Here is a 16,060-nt window from a genome sequence, read left to right as displayed (position 1 = left end):
CCAGAAAGGAAAGTACGCCATATAAAGCTGTGGCAAAATTAGAGAGAGAAAAAAAAATCAAGGACTTGAGGATTAAAGAAATGTGTACCGTCTTGCTTGTCTCATGTCTTTACTCGTTCTGTTGTTGTTGTTGTTGTTGTTGTTGTTGTGGTCTTCAGTCCTGAGACTGGTTTGATGCTGCTCTCCATGCTACTCTATCCTGTGCAAGCTTCTTCATCTCCCAGTACCTACTGCAACCTACATCCTTCTGAATCTGCTTAGTGTATTCATCTCTTGGTCTCCCCCTACGATTTTTACCCTCCACGCTGCCCTCCAATACTAAATTGGTGATCCCTTGATGCCTCAGAACATGTCCTACCAGCAAATCCCTTCTTCTGGTCAAGTTGTGCCACCAACTTCTCTTCTCCCCAATCCTATTCAATACTTCCTCATTAGTTATGTGATCTACCCATCTAATCTTCAGCATTCTTCTGTAGCACCACATTTCAAAAGCTTCTATTCTCTTCTTGTCCAAACTATTTACTGTCCATGTTTCACTTCCATACATGGCTACACTCCATACAAATACTTTCAGAAATGACTTCCTGACACTTAAATCTATACTCGATGTTAACAAATTTCTCTTCTTCAGAAACGCTTTCCTTGCCATTGCCAGTCTACATTTTATATCTTCTCTACTTCGACCATCATCAGTTATTTTGCTCCCCAAATAGCAAAACTCCTTTACTACTTTAAGTGTCTCATTTCCTAATCTAATACCCTCAACATCATCCGACTTAATTCGACTACATTCCATTATCCTCGTTTTGCTTTTGTTGATGTTCATCTTATATCCTCCCTTCAAGACACCATCCATTCCGTTCAAGTGCTCTTCCAAATCCTTTGCTGTCTCTGACAGAATTACAATGTCATCGGCGAACCTCAAAGTTTTTATTTCTTCTCCATGGATTTTAATACCTACGCCGAATTTTTCTTTTGTTTCCTTTACTGCTTGCTCAATATACAGATTGAATAACATGGGGTAGAGGCTACAACCCTGTCTTACTCCCTTCCCAACCACTGCTTCCCTTTCATGTCCCTCGACTCTTATAACTGCCATCTGGTTTCTGTACAAATTGTAAATAGCCTTTCTCTCCCTGTATGTTACCCCTGCCACCTTTAGACTTTGAAAGAGAGTATTCCAGTCAACATTGTCAAAAGCTTTCTCTAAGTCTACAAATGCTAGAAACGTAGGTTTGCCTTTCCTTAATCTTTCTCCTAAGATAAGTCGTAAGGTCAGTATTGCCTCACGTGTTCCAGTATTTCTACGGAATCCAAACTGATCTTCCCCGAGGTCGGCTTCTACTAGTTTTTCCACTCGTCTGTAAAGAATTCGTGTTAGTATTTTGCAGCTGTGGCTTATTAAACTAATTGTTCGGTAATTTTCACATCTGTAAAGACCTGCTTTCTTTGGGATTGGAATTATTATATTCCTCTTGAAGTCTGAGGGTATTTCGCCTCTTTCATACATCTTGCTCACCAGATGGTAGAGTTTTGTCAGGACTGGCTCTATCAAGGCCATCAGTAGTTCGAATGGAATGTTGTCTACTCCGGGGGCCTTGTTTCGAATCGGGTCTTTCAGTGCTCTGTCAAACTCTTCACGCAGTATTGTATCTCCCATTTCATCTTCATCTGCATCCTCTTCCATTTCCACAATATTGTCCTCAAGTACATCGCCCTTGTATAGACCCTCTATATACTCCTTCCACCTTTCTGCTTTCCCTTCTTTGCTTAGAACTGGGTTTCCATCTGAGCTCTTGATGTTCATACAAGTGGTTCTCTTATCTCCAAAGGTCTCTTTAATTTTCCTGTAGGCAGTATCTATCTTACCCCTAGTGAGATAAGCCTCTACATACTTACATTTGTCCTCTAGCCATCCCTGCTTAGCCATTTTGCACTTCCTGTCGATCTCATTTTTGAGATGTTTGTATTCCTTTAGTTTAGGTTAGGTTAGGTTAGGTTTTGCCTGCTTCATTTACTGTATTTTTATATTTTCTCCTTTCATCAATTAAATTCAGTATTTCTTCTGTTGCCCAAGGATTTCTACTAGCCCTCGTCTTTTTACCTACTTGATCCTCTGCTGCCTTCACTACTTCATCCCTCAAAGCTACCCATTCTTCTTCTACTGTATTTCTTTCCCCCATTCCTGTCAATTGTTCCCTTATGCTCTCCCTGAAACTCTGTACAACCTCTGGTTCTTTCAGTTTATCCAGGTCCCATCTCTTTAAATTCCCATTTTTTTGCAGTTTCTTCAGTTTTAATCTACAGGTCATAACCAATAGATCGTGGTCAGAGTCCACATCTGCCCCTGGAAATGTCATACAATTTAAAACCTGGTTCCTAAATCTCTGTCTTACCATTATATAATCTATCTGATACCTTTTAGTATCTCCAGGGTTCTTCCATGTATACAACCTTCTATCATGATTCTTAAACCAAGTGTTAGCTATGATTAAGTTGTGCTCTGTGCAAAATTCTACCAGACGGCTTCCTCTTTCATTTCTTAGCCCCAATCCATATTCACCTACTATGTTTCCTTCCTTCCCTTTTCCTACTGTCGAATTCCAGTCACCCATGACTATTAAATTTTTGTCTCCCTTCACTACCTGAATAATTTCTTTTATTTCATCATACATTTCTTCAATTTCTTCATCTGCAGTGCTAGTTGGCATATAAACTTGTACTACTGTAGTAGGTGTGGGCTTCATATCTATCTTGGCCACAATAATGCGTTCACTATGCTGTTTGTAGTAGCTTACCCGCATTCCTATTTTCCTATTCATTATTAAAGCTACTCCTGCATTACCCCTATTTGACTTTGTGTTTATAACCCTGTAGTCACCTGACCAGAAGTCTTGTTCCTCCTGCCACCGAACTTCACTAATTCCCACTATATCTAACTTTAACCTATCCATTTCCCTTTTTAAATTTTCTAACCTACCTGCCCGATTAAGGGCTCTGACATTCCACGCTCCAATCCGTAGAACGCCAGTTTTCTTTCTCCTGATAACGGCATCCTCTTGAGTAGTCCCCGCCCGGAGATCCGAATGGGGGACTATTTTACCTCCGGAATATTTTACCCAAGAGGACGCCATCATCATTTAAGCATACAGTAAAGCTGCATGCCCTCAGGAAAAATTACGGCTGTAGTTTCCCCTTGCTTTCAGCCGTTCGCAGTTCCAGCACAGCAAGGCTGTTTTGGTTATTGTTACAAGGCCAGATCAGTCAATCATCCAGACTGTTGCCCCTGCAACTACTGGAAAGGCTGCTGCCCCTCTTCAGGAACCACACGTTTGTCTGGCCTCTCAAGAGATACCCCTCCGTTGTGATTGCACCTACAGTACGGCTATCTGTATCGCTGAGGCACGCAAGCCTCCCCACCAACGGCAATGTCCATGGTTCATGGGGGGTTACTCGTTTTATGTATCCTATATTTCATTTTATGTCACACGAAACAGCAAATTATTAGTTAATAGGCAGTAAAGATTGCAAATTTTCTGAAGAGTTCTTGTTCTGCTGGTTGCAGATAATCCTATCCAGTATTAATTGCAAGATTTTTTAAAGAGGGGGAGGATGTCAAACCGGCCTACTGGTAGTTGGAGAGACACCACAGGACATTATAATTTTCACTGGCCTGAGTATAGTGTGATGGCACCCATTACAAAATATTACACGTTTGAATTCCACAGAGCGAAATACAGAGACGTACAATGGAAGAATGCTGTGTGAAGAGGCGTGGTACTGCACTTCGGCACACAGACCAAATAACTTGTCTTACGTTCCCTCGAACATATATGTTTTATCTGTCAGACTCTTCAGAAAGATGTGCACTACAAAATGAAGATATTTTTGAAAAGCCGATTTTTTAAATTTTTAACGTCCCACCTCAAACGCTAGAGGGAGGGGGAGCGCCACTATCTAATATTGCCCCGGATTTGAAATATCGTAGATCCGGACCTGATGCAGAGAGCAGTCTGAGTTGTAATGGGCAGGTGGTAGTCTCCACGTGACTCGTGTTTACGTTAAGTGATTTTGCTGTTTCCTCTTCTTTTATTGCTCTCACGTCAAATGAAAACCAAACGGATTTATGTGACTGGGAGCTGTGAAGTGAATTAAAATACACTCACACAATCACAGAAGGCTAAAATATGTTATTAGTTTCAGATTTTATTTTGTTTCCACCTTTCTGACATTCAAACGTTAATCGCCTTGCAGAACAATGACGTTATTTTTGTCGGAAAGTAACATGTGGGTGTTTGGTGGAATTCGAATATATACTTTCATAATACGACATCTTACCAAAAAGTGTTTTTTCCCCTGAGTTTCATTTCCTAAAGTGCCGGGAAATTCTACGCCGGTGTATAAAACCACAACCATTGAAAGGACTGATGAGTTTTACAGTTCCGAGGAAAGAATACTGTTACTTAACACGGAAAAGTGTATTTTCATCTGGGAGAAAGTGTATTTTTAACTGGGAAAAATCTGGGAATTTTTTTTTCCCTCGTCCACGTATACACCCTGTAACAGCAAAACATCAATCTCCTGGCACAATAAGAGAAATGCTGAAAGCATGGGAATCTGTTGTGTCATACGTTGAATGTCATCACCCAAATAAAGCAGTGGGTATGCTTGCTACAAATTTATTTTACGATAATGCTTTGTCATATTTTTGACAAGTGGAAGCATTTGCATAAACAAATGACTATAGATGGTTTCATAGTGAAAAAGAATTAGTTATGTAGTGTGATAATAAAGTACACAATACTGTATGTATAATTGTATTTGAATGAATGGCATGAATAAGAAAAAACTTGTAGTACTTTTTCTGCATAGAACACATTATGTTTCACTTGAGTGTTTCACACTAGGAGTAAGGTACTTGAATGAATTATGCTTGCTATGTGGGATTTCACTGTACTAAGGTTATATCAAAGAGTGCTCACAGCACCGTGGTTTTAAAAGAGTGAGTTCTAGTGCCTTAATCAGTGCTCTCTTTTCCAGAGTTGCTACCACAGACAGATTTAAATGAACATTTCATGAACAAAAACATAATAAATATTAACTTGGGCCTGGGTGCATCCACACACATTTCGGAGCCCTTTATCCTAGCAAATCAAATATCAAATTGCTATGGAAAGCATGGTCTGTAAGAAACACAAGTACAGAGACAAGTTTCTCATCTGTTAGCAGGTACAGGTATTAAGCTGTCACACCATATTAAGGCTGTGTTTTGGTGTAGTAACACTAGAATGAGGCACCTTGACAATGGGTTACTCCCTTCATCAATACTCGTCTTCCTATTCTCCACTTAGTGGGCTTTATATAGCCTCCTTGGGCCTTTGTTAAGTTTCAGGTGATACCGTATCATGTGTTCTGAGGGTCTCTACTTGCCCATCTCAGGTTTTGTTCAAATTTTTTGTGCAAGTTTGCTAGGACATCAAAGGAAAATAAAGGAGTTAGTGGTCCACAGATTTCAGTGTTAGTAGGATCATCATAAGTAAAGAGTGCAAAAAATACTGAAACATTTCAAAAACTTGGGTCAAGTGTTTTATTTCAGCGAACTGCAAAACTTAGCAAGATGGTTGAACAGTTTGCATTGTGCATCTTCCTTAAGTTTTACATTTTTATATCTCAATTTTTTGCCCAAATAGCATGCAAACCTGTCAATAAATTTTGTCATGACAAATCTTGTAAGTTTAAGTAACACAATCTCTTCAGGCGGTTGGTTTGGAAAGCTCTTCGTATGTGACATTGTTGGGTAGTGGCTTTATTATAATATCTGCAGGTTTTATTACCTTTGGGTTTATTGTTTTTTAGATGTGCACAGCTAAAATTTATCTTTGCAAGTACCTTTCATACTGTTACTTTGAAATTACGGTGGTTTCAGCAAGTGAAGAAGACCTACCAAAGTGTACAATCACTAATTTGGATGCCTCAAGTTGGCAATTGCTGACTTATAATTCCTGCAAAATGTTGGAGACTTTTCTCCTGAAGGAACTGTTTTTTAAAAGTTTTGTACTGAGATCCCGTGATGAATTAATAATTTGTCTATGATTTTAGGCTTTCTTGGTGTATGATGCCTTTGCACCATTCCCAGGTTTTCAGCTGTGTAATGTTATTCATATGGTCAGTTTCAGTTAGATGACTTGTTTTTGCCATCTTCAAGTGTTTCTGATGACTAAGTTGTCTTCTGCTGTGGTCATCTTCTGTACCCCTTCCTCCAACTGTCAAGCTTGGGCGGTGGTACCTGTGGGTGGCTCCACCGGCAGATGGCTCCACTGGCAATGTGGAGAGCAATGTGCACTGCTAGGACATGAGTCACAATCCTAAGTCTCTGTCAGTGATTGGAATCCTGCTTGTGCAGAGGAGGCATGTCAGTGTGGTGTAATCTAAGCTTCTCTGTTGTATGTTGTGAGTGGATCTTCCCACAGCCTGTCATTGTACATCGAGCACACTCAAGGCTGGGTCTCAAGACTTAACTGGCCGGCCGGCGTGGCCGAGTGGTTCTAGGCACTTCAGTCTGGGACCGCGCGACCGCTCGGTCGCTGGTTCGAATCCTGCCTGGGGCATGGATGTGTGTGATGTCCTTAGGTTAGTTAGGTTTAAGTAGGTCTAAGTTCTAGGAGACTGATGACCTCAGAAGTTGAGTCCCATAGTGCTCAGAGCCATTTGAGCCAAGACTTAACTGGGAACTACTGTCTACATATCAGCTCAAGTTACATGATTAATCATAAATAACAACAATGGTTTTCAGCTAAGTGAAACTTGGGATATGACTATCTGACTGCACCATGTTGTTTTATGAACTTACATAGCTAAAATGTTGGAGTGGAACATTACATTATCTGAAAAAGCTTTATTGATCATTTCTTATGTCTGTAGTACAACAAGACAGATGGCCAGGACTCTGCCAACCACTTCATGTTGAGTTTCTAATGGGGTTTTATACACTAAGGATTTCATGTAATCTCATACGAAAATATGTAGGAGGGAGAACCAGCAGTCACACTGACTGTGGGACAGAACCTCCCACTTCTATTCAGGTGCTCATGGACAGTGATATCAAAGTGGGATGGTGCGCAGTTGGGTTGGAATCACACTTCTTGCAGAGAAGAGGTACTGTCTCCAACAACTGTGGCATCTTATCTCAGATTACACCAGATAACATGCACTTTTCAAATGAGGGCTGGAAAATAAGGCTTTATTGGTTTATCTTGAGCAATTTCAGTAGAAAAGTTTATAGAAAACCATTCCCAATGCTATAAGATGAGCATGGCTTGCAGGTTTTTATTACTCCAACAGAGCTACTGCAGCAGTTGAAAACATCATTACTGTTACAAAAGGTCTCTCGTGTGAACAACACAAACTGTAGGAAGTTCAGCACTTCACTGCACTTGATAACCTATAGACAAAATTGTACTCTGGGTTCAGATTGCTTGGGCCCCCTGCATACAGAGATTTTTTTTTTTTTTTATAATGGGGGTACAGTATAAGACAAGTTATATTGTCAGACACAAAATCGCCCACACATAAAATGTTACGTTACCTAACACAGTATGTAAGGAACATAGGTGCTGGCAGCACAGAGATATCATCAGCCACTAGGTACTCCCCTTTTCTGAGATAATCCAACAATGTCTACTCATATTCTAATATGTTAACAAATATTTGTTGGGGGTCTTGGCCAAGCCCCTGTGGTTTGAATGACTTGTTTTTTCCTAAGTTTCTGTCTGCAGTGATAAATTTATTCAAATTAGGATGAAGGCTATTGAAAAATTTTCCCACATACACTCATTAACTTTCTGGGAGCTACATCCTGTGAGTTCCTGCAACAAGTAATGATCTATGTATGACAGCAAGCCATCATATTGCCTAAATTCTACACATTACGGATGACTGAGTCTAGTTTTTCAAGGTAGTGTCACCAACATTGATGTGGCAGACATTGTTTGTCATGAAATGAGAGTAATTTATAAGTATATGCCTTACATGCATTGCTCATTTAAAACTTTGTATTACCTATAATATTCATATTGGCCATTGTCTCCATCTCGAAATACACAGTTTAGGATTTGGTACTATCACTGTAACTTTGACCATAAAGGTTTTGGACATCCTGTGTATGTTCATTGTAATAGGGTCTGCAGCTGCGATGAATTTTTTGAATGATGTGATGATGTCTTCTGCATCCATTCTCTATATTTGATGTACGATTGTACAACTGCTCAAAAGTAATGTGCTCCTAAAATACTGAAAAATTATTTCTAAATTATTTTGTGGCAATTTCATGCAGTCATGGAAGCAAGGACATACATGGCGTAATGTACCATTAAAGGATTGTCCATAAAATACTTGAAAATGGTCTAAGGCCAAAATTTTATAATTGTACATCGAGAATAATGAGAATGGCAGCTGAAGGCATCTCTAAATCATTTAAAAAATCCTATATGTGGCTACAGCCTACATGTAGATTCTCATGTCACATGCATACCATACATGCTGCACTGAAAACTATATGCTAAGTATTCATTCTCAGGCCTTTAACAGAGCCCAGCAGAATGCTGGCCTGAATATTTTTCTGCATCATCCTACAGTTGGCTGCACTCCATCAGGTGTTGTTGGAGGTATTGGCATGAAACACTGCACTTCGCTTTGCAATAAACTTTCAAAGAAGAACATCATAGTGCTCAGAATCAAAGGCTCATCACTTTTCGGCAAGCACAGCTGCAAAGAGTTATCTTCTACCAGCATATACATTAGCCACTGTAAACAGGAAGAAATGTCCTGTCGACAATGATGTCATGAAAGAGTCACAGCTTTTGTCCCATACAGTTTATGGAAACCACAAAAATCTAAAGCAAGGTGATCAGACACTAATTTTAAATCCCCTCTCCTCACTTATGTTAAATATTGTGATAGGACAACCTGAAAATCTTTGACAGAGATTTTGTATCCACCTCATGTGCAGGGACCTCAGTAATCATCTCATACTATTATTTTGACTTCTACCAAAACCCAGCCCATGTCGTTTCTGTGTATGCTGTAGAGTCTGAAGAGTTAAATCTATTACTGCTTTCTTTCTGTAGGATTGAAGATGATTTATTATGTGTATTTCTTTATCACATTTAGAAGTACTGGTCACTACAAAGGGTCCCATTTCGCTCTGTTTAAGTGTGATTTACCTTTATCTAAGGGGTATACTGTACATCGGCGACAACTGTATGACTGATGGTTTATCTGGTCCCCAGCAACTGTTGGTTTGTTCCGTTTCATGACATATGGCCAAACATTAGGTGTGGGGATGACGACATATGGCCAAACATTAGGTGTGGGGATCACCTTTTGGCTAAGGATTCTTCCATATGCCTGGCACTGTGACATATACGTTCCAATTCCAAGAACTGATCTGTTATTATTAAGTCCTGGCTAATTTTTGTGTGTAAAAAATTAATATTTCATTGTAATTTTTTTGTGTTCCAATTGCTGTCACTCCTATATTTTAAATGAGTTGTTTGCCTTATTCTTCTTGCCCTCTGTCTATGTAACACATTTCTGCCTTACTGTTCTTCTACATCCACATCCATACTCCACAAGCCACCATATGATGCATGATGAAGGATACCATGGACCACAACTAGTCATATGATGTCCTGTTCCACTCACAAACAGAGTGAGAGAAAAATGACTGTCTACAAGCCCCTGTACGAGCTCTTAATTTCTCTTCTCTTGTCTTCGCAGTCCTTATGCAAAATGTGTATTGGCAGCTGTAGAATCGATCTTCAGTCAGTCTCAAATGCCACTTCTCTAAATTTCTACAGTAGTGCAACACAAAAAGGGCATCATCTTCCCTCCAGGGATTTCCACTTAGAGTTAGAGAAGCATCGCTGTAATACTTGCATTCTGGTCAGACCTCCTGGTAACAAATCCAGCAATACGCTTCTGAATTTCTTTGACATCTTCCTTTAATCTGACATGGTGATGGTCTCAAACACTTTAGCAGTACTCAAGAATTGGTCGCACTAACGTTCTATACACCATCTCCTTTATAGATGTGTTACATTTAACCAAAATTCTCCCAATAAAATGAAACTGTGTGTTTGCCTTCCCTACTATCTATCTGATGTGCTCATGCTCATTCTATTTCATATCTTTTTGCAACATCATGCCTAGATATTTAATCAGTGTGACTGTGTCAAGTAGCTGTATTCAAATATTATAGGATTGTTTTTCCTACTCATACACATTAATTTACATTTTTCTACATTTAGAGCAAGTAGCCATTCATCACAGCAATAGAAATTCTGTCTAAGTCATCTTGTGTCCTCCCACAGTCACTCGGTGATGACACCTTCCCTTACCACAGCGTCATGAACAAGCAGCTGTAAATTGCTGTTCACCTCTTATGAACACTTGGTGTGCAGGACAACATAGTGTGATCGATTATTTAAAAAGTCTTTGAGCCACTTACACATATGGAACCCCAATCCATATGTTCTGACCTTCATCAGTAATCTGCAGTGGGGCTATATGTCAAACATTTTCTGGAAATCTAGGAATAGGAAGTCTTCCCTTTGCCCTCCATCCAGGGATTCCAGGAGATTGTGTGAGAAAAGGGCAGACTGAGTTTTGCATGAGCAATGCTTTCTAAATTTTTGTTGATTTGTAGACTGTAGCTTTTCTGTCTCAAAAACATTTATTATATTTTAACTCAGAATGTGTACAAGAATTCTGCAGCAAGCCAATATTAAGGATATTGGTCTGTAATTATGTAGGTCTGTTCTTTTAGTTTTCGTAAGGACAGGAGTCTCCTGTGCTTTTTTCCAGTCACATAGGATTTCTCACTGTGTGAGATTCATGATAAATTTGAGCTAAGTAAGGGTCAATGCCACAGAATACTCTTCTTTAAAACCAAATTAGGATTCCATCTGCACCTGGTTGATTTATTTGTTTTCAACTCTTTCAGTTGCTTCTCTATGCTAAGGATGCCTATTTCTAAATCCTGCATTTGGGAGTCTGTGCGACAGTGGTATGTTTGTAAGATCATCCTACGTGAATGATTTCTAATTGCATGATATTTAAAACTTCTGCTTTCCTTTTGCTGTCTTCTATTGCCACCCCCAATGAGTGACTGGATAGAAACCTCTGTCCTGCTTAGTGATTTTTATGCCCAGAATTGTCTCATGTTTTTGACAAGATCTTTCACCAAAATATGATGGTAGAAGCTGTTGAGTGCTTCACATGTTGATCTACTTACAGGTGCACAAATTTCTACTAACTTTTGCCTCTTGACATTTGTACATTCTTTTTTTTTAATTGAATGTGCAACAATCTCTGTTTCCTCAGCATTTTCTGAATTTGATTATGAAGTCATAGAAGGTCTTTTCCATCCTTAAGCCATTTACTTGGCACAGACATGTCAAGAACACTATTTACAATAAGTTTACACTTCACCCATAATTCCTCTACATCTGTCGTATTGGAACTAAATAATGTTCATTCATTGTCTCCTTTCTCTGGGGCCATTCCATATCAAATTACCCAGGTCACGTCACTGCCATCTCAGATTTTCATGAAACTTTGTATATATGAGGGTCGTTCAAAAAGAAACGAGCTGGAGGCATAATTATAGAAACCAGTATTTGTATGTTAGAAGTAGTGACCCTGGCTGTTGAGACACTTGTCCCATTGTGACACAAGGCAGAGAATGGCTGTCTCATAAAATTCCCAGGGCTGCGATGTTAACCAGTTGTGCACATACAGCTGGACGTCGTCATCCCAGGTGAATTGTTTGCCCCTATGCTGACATTCTTCTTTGACCAAGATGGCCCTCTTCTGATTCACTTCCTAATTCCTGCAGCATGGGACAACAGTGAACTCTCAGCGTTACTCACAAACCTTGACCACCCTTCACCAAGCGATCAAATCAAAACGACCAAACAATCTCACCCCTGGGGACATTCTTCTCCATGACAATGCAAAGTCACATATGGCCAACACAGTCGCAGCACTCCTGCAGAAATTAAAATGCAAGGTTCTCAGCCACCCTCCATACAGTCTGGACCTCTCTTCCTGTGATTACGTCATTTTTGGTCCCCTTAAAAAGGCTCTGAGGGGCAAACAATTCACCTCAGATGACGACATCCAGCTGTACGTGTGTAACTGGTTAACATTGCAGCCCTGGGAATTTTATGAGACAGCCATTCACTGCCTTGTGTCACAGTGGGACAAGTGTCTCAATGGCCAGGGTCAATACATTTTACATACAGGTATTGGTTTCTGTAATTATACCCCTGGATTGTTTCTTTTTGAACACCCCTTATATTTATACACATAAGAACTTGAGAAAATTCCTTTTTGTCTCAGTCTAAAACTTTTTTGTATTGAATTTTCTGTATAATGATGCTCTGATAATTTGGCTTTATGAAAGTTTCCATGTAAAGTGGTACTTACATACAGAAATACTCATAACTCAGCTGTATATGAAGCTTTTGATTTGAAATTTTTTTCAGAAGTTAAGACGGGAATATAGTTAAGAACAACACATTTACTTAAGGGTAAAGCTGGAAAGAAAATTACAAAAATATATTAATATAGGTCACTTTCAAATTTCTAGAAAAATTACAAAAATGTTGAAAAACACTTATATCACAGTATCTTAGTGCCCATTTGCTTTGCTTGCATCGACTGTATGGCCTGCAGATATTTTTTTTGTTTTTATTTAATTATAATAAAATGTTTACGTTGTTTACAAATTGCACCACCTTCTAAGCTTTTCACGCTGATTAAGGCCAAGGCCATATAGGCTTGATCTTTTCTGAATGTACTTTTGACCAAAAAGCAGTTCTGGTTGCTGGAGTCCAAAGTGTTTGTTAATCATGCCTTTTGCTTTCTTGTGGAGATATTTCCATAGCAAGTTTCATACCATAACAGATATTTCTTTGTATCTAATTGCGAAGTGAAATACCAGTTTTCATAACTTTAAGCTTGACAATTTTTTTAATGTAATGAAATATTTTCTTGTATGAATATAATAGAGGGAAACATTCCACGTGGGAAAAATATATCTAAAAACAAAGATGGTGAGACTTACCAAACAAAAGCGCTGGCAGGTCGATAGACACACAAACATACACACAAAATTCAAGCTTTCGCAACAAACGGTTGCTTCATCAGGAAAGAGGGAAGGAGAGGAAAAGACGAAAGGATGTGGGTTTTAAGGGAGAGGGTAAGGAGTCATTCCAATCCCGGGAGCGGAAATACTTACTTTAGGGGGGAAAAAGGACAGGTTATCACTCGCACACACACACATATCCATCCGCACATACACAGACACAAGCAGACATTTGTAAAGGCAAAGAGTTTGGGCAGAGATGTCAGTCGAGGCGGAAGTAAAGAGGCAAAGATGTTGTTGAAAGACAGGTGAGGTATGAGTGGCGGCAACTTGAAATTAGCGGAGGTTGAGGCCTGGCGGATACTACTCTAAATCCCATGCCACTTTCCTTGACGTTGACCTCCATCTGTCCAATGGCCAGCTTCACACGTCCGTCCACATCAAACCCACCAACAAGCAACAGTACCTCCATTATGACAGCTGCTATTCCACATCAAACGGTCCCTTCCCTACAGCCTAGGTCTTCGTGGCAAACGAATCTGCTCCAGTCCGGAATCCCTGAACCATTACACCAACAACCTGAAAACAGCTTTCGCATCCCACAACTACCCTCCCGACATGGTACAGAAGCAAATAACCAGAGCCACTTCCTCATCCCTTCAAACCCAGAACCTCCCACAGAAGAACCCCAAAAGTGCCCCACTTGTGACAGGATGCTTTCCGGGACTGGATCAGACTCTGAATGTGGCTCTCCAGCAGGGATACGACTTCCTCAAATCCTGCCCTGAAATGAGATCCATCCTTCATGAAATCCTCCCCACTCCACCAAGAGTGTCTTTCCGCCGTCCACCTAACCTTCGTAACCTCTTAGTTCATCCCTATGAAATCCCCAAACCACCTACCCTACCCTCTGGCTCCTACCCTTGTAACCGCCCCCAGTGTAAAACCTGACACGTGCACCCTTCCACCACCACCTACTCCAGTCCTGTAACCCAGAAGGTGTACACGATCAAAGGCAGAGCCACGTGTGAAAGCACCCACGTGATTTACCAACTGACCTGCCTACACTGTGAAGCTTTCTATGTGGGAATGACCAGCAACAAACTGTCCATTCACATGAATGGACACAGGCAGACAGTGTTTGTTGGTAATGAAGATCACCCTGTGGCTAAACATGCCTTGGTGCACGGCCAGCACATCTTGGCACAGTTTTACACCGTCCAGGTTATCTGGATACTTCCCACTAACACCAACCTGTCAGAACTCCAGAGATGGGAACTTGCCCTTCAGTATATCCTCTCTTCTCATTATCCGCCAGGCCTCAACCTCCGCAAATTTCAAGTTGCCGCCACTCATACCTCACCTGTCTTTCAACAACATCTTTGCCTCTTTACTTCCGCCTCGACTGACATATCTGCCCAAACTCTTTGCCTTTACAAATGTCTGCTTGTGTCTGTGTATGTGCGGATGGATATGTGTGTGTGTGTGTGTGTGTGTGTGTGTGCGAGTGTTTACCTGTCCTTTTTTCCCCCTAAGGTAAGTCTTTCCGCTCCCGGGATTGGAATGACTCCTTACCCTCTCCCTTAAAACCCACATCCTTTTGTCTTTTCCTCTCCTTCCCTCTTTCCTGATGAAGCAACCGTTTGTTGTGAAAGCTTGAATTTTGTGCGTATGTTTGTGTTTGTTTGTGTGTCTATCGACCTGCCAGCGCTTTTGTTTGGTAAGTCTCATCATCTTTGTTTTTAGAAATATTTTTTTAAAAATTTTCGTTCCTAATGCACTCCCTTAGAGGTTGAATATCGACTGAAACACATTTTTTTTTTCCTTCTTAACTGAGAAGTCAAATATCAGTTTCCATAGATGTAGCCTTAAAAATCCTTTAGTAGTTCTTCAGTAATTTTTTATTTTCAAAAAAACTTTCCTCCACTATTTTAACCCCTTAGTGGTTGAATTTCCAAAAATGCTGAAATGTATTTTTTTTTTTTTTTTTTTTATTATCTGACTGAGAAATCAAATACCAGTTTTCATAGTTCTATGTTCAAAATTCCCTTAATAGCGACAAACTTTAAAAAGCCTTTCATTCCCTATTTCACCTCCTAGAAGTGGAATTTCAGACAATCCTTTCTTAAACTATGCCTGCAGTATAAGATCCTCAGCCTCTCCAAACTTCAAGCTTCTGTCCTTAGCAATTTCGACTGGGTGATGATGAGTCAGGGAATCAGTTCGACACTATTTCACACCCTTAGGGTTTGAATTTCCAAAAACAGTTAAACACGTATTTTTTCATCTTTGACCGTGAAGCCAAACACCAATTTTCAAAGATTTGGCTTTAAAAATGCTTTTGCAATGAAATTTTTTCATAAATCCTGTCATCACCTTAGGGGCTGAATTTCCAAGAACAATGGCATGTATGGTTTATTTCTAACTGTGAAGCCAAGTACAAATTTTTATAGATTTAATAATGAAAATGTTTGCGCAATGAAATATTTCCATAAAAACTTTCATTCCCCGTTTCACTCCAATCCAAAAACAGTGAAACATGCCTATTTTTTTTTTTAAATTTCCAACTGAAAATCCAAATTCAAATTTTCGTAGATTTAGCTTTAAAAATGCTTTCACAATGAAATATCACCCAGTATTTCACCCTCATAGGGCTAAATTTCGAAAATTGCTGTTGAAACATGTATTTCTCTTTTTCTGACCAAGAAACCAAATACCGATTTCCATAAGTCTAGCTTCAAAATTGCCTTAACAGTGACATTTTTCGTGAATTTCAGGTTTCTATCCTTAGCAGTTTGGGATGTTCGATGATGAGTCAGTCAGTCAGCCTCACGTGTATGTAGAGATTTCTCCAACCTGCTGGGGCTCTAGTTTTGGTCCCAAATAATTCCCTAGCTTTCTAATAAAATA

This window comes from Schistocerca cancellata, chromosome 9, assembly GCF_023864275.1.
Source record: "Schistocerca cancellata isolate TAMUIC-IGC-003103 chromosome 9, iqSchCanc2.1, whole genome shotgun sequence".
Classification (NCBI taxonomy): domain Eukaryota; kingdom Metazoa; phylum Arthropoda; class Insecta; order Orthoptera; family Acrididae; genus Schistocerca; species Schistocerca cancellata.
Note: the sequence above shows the minus strand (reverse complement) of the source record.